This window comes from Austrofundulus limnaeus, unplaced genomic scaffold, assembly GCF_001266775.1.
Source record: "Austrofundulus limnaeus strain Quisiro unplaced genomic scaffold, Austrofundulus_limnaeus-1.0 Scaffold402, whole genome shotgun sequence".
Taxonomy (NCBI): Eukaryota; Metazoa; Chordata; class Actinopteri; order Cyprinodontiformes; family Rivulidae; genus Austrofundulus; species Austrofundulus limnaeus.
Window position 1 is genome coordinate 29,950 of NW_013952804.1, and position 2,066 is coordinate 32,015.

Sequence of the window (2,066 nt, forward strand, 5' to 3'; positions counted from 1 at the left end):
GTGTGAATCTGTTTTGAAGAAACACTGCTTCATTTCTCTGGCTATTATCAGCTGTTTTGATTAAAGCCTTTTGCTTTCTTCTTCTTGTTGGAGGAGAGAAATCATTTCTCTGTAATTCTGGCCATTCATTGTCCTCTAAGATCTGAATCCTTCCTGAGAGATTTTTTGGTCTGGCACCAACAGAGTTCCATACAGCTTCACCCTCAGAAGCAGCTTCCATCTCCTCTCCATGTTGATCTCTCCTCTCAGCCTTCTCACCCATTTTAACACATGTTGAGTTCTCCAAAGCATTCATCTCTTCCAGATGATGAATCTTGAGCTCCAACACGTCACCTTTTGGAGAAGCTGGCAGAAATCCTCTTTGGAAAAGAAAGGAGGCATCTTGAAGCTGTTCTGTACTCACTCTCAACAGCTGATGTTTCAAAAATCTTATCAGGTTCTTCAACAACCAAAAATAAAAATCCAATGTTCTATGCTTATTCAAGATCACACATCACGTAGGGGTCACCAAATTGTTGGAAAAATATGCGCTGATCAAAATGGTATGTCCGAATAAACAGGATTCAGCTGGGTTTCTTGTTAAAACTTTATTTTCAGTCTTCTGACTCCAGTCAGGTTCATTCAGCTCTCAGCAGCACAGGCCTCAGCGTTACAACCTTGAGCTGAATCAAAACAAACACGGGAGCTCTGCTCTGAGCAGACACTCTGCAAAACACTGACAACTTCTTTCTACTATAATAATGAATTGAGCTTATAATGTTCATCCCTTCCTGGTTACACCCCAAAGGTGTTACCTTTTACGTCAGACGTCAGAACATCACAGTTTTGTTTAGGCTGAGAGAAAGAAGACATGGTAACACACCAACTCTTTGTCAKCTTCAACCTTACAGACTGAAATGATCAGAAAGTATAAAATACAAAACTGAATCTAATATTCAATTAATCAATTACCAAATTTCTTCAAACAGATGCGTGAAGGTGCCTCATTCATCTGTACAAGCAAATATACACAAGTACAAACAAGATGAGAATGTCCAGCCATCATACCGCTCAGGGAGGAGACGAGTTCTGTGTCCCGGAAATGAATGTACTTTGGTCTGAAACAAAAGTCAAAGAGCTGGTAAGTCATTATCCATAGAGAAACTAATTCTGTATCCACATTGGACTGAAAGGCCACTCTGCCAGGAAGAAGACATTATTTTAAAAGAAACAAAAAGAATCTACCGTTCCTGCCATCTCAGTCCTGTCCTGCAAGATACTTCACCTGCCTTGCCTACTGATGGTGGTCAGAGGGTCCGGCGGCACCGGTGCATGGCAGCCCCACCTCTGGGTCACACTGACAGAGTGTGATAAGTTACAATGTAGCTTGTCACCATCAGTGTGTGAATAATGAATGACTGCACTGTGGTGTAAAGCGCTTTGGGGTTTGATTAAATGGGGTTCCATTAACCATTAACCATTTCAAATTCAAATTCAAATTCAAAAATACTTCATTGATCCCAGAGGGAAATTAGGTATTTAAAGAAGTTTAAATAAACTCACCACAGAATCAGGAAAAACCCAGATCAGTTTTGTACACGCAGACTAAAATTTATTAAAGTGAACAAAAATAAGTAGTAGTGAACTTAAAAAGATTACAGAAAACTGATTAAAATCAAAGACAAAATAAAATTTTATACAGGATGTAATTACAGAGAGGATCTGCCAACAACTACCAAATCTGAATCTAAAATTAAAGACAAAAAGTAATGTAATTAAAGAGTAACTTACCCCAAAATTAACTTTTTAGTTGATAAACTGCCTAGATTGTGTCCAAAATGTTGTATAGTACTGTTTCTGTGCTAATTTTGATGTTTTTCTGCGTATTTGTTCAAATCTGTAATATTTGGTCTAAAAACGTCTTTTTGCTGCTCATATGGGTAGAGCAGTGATCCTGCAGGCTAATTTGCATATTGGTTAACGGCTCTCCGCTGTGACGTGTCTTCTCCACAGTTTCGTCACAGTGACTGTGTTCTGGTATAAAAGCCTCTCTCTAAGACACGCCCCTGCAGCAGTCAGAGGGTGGA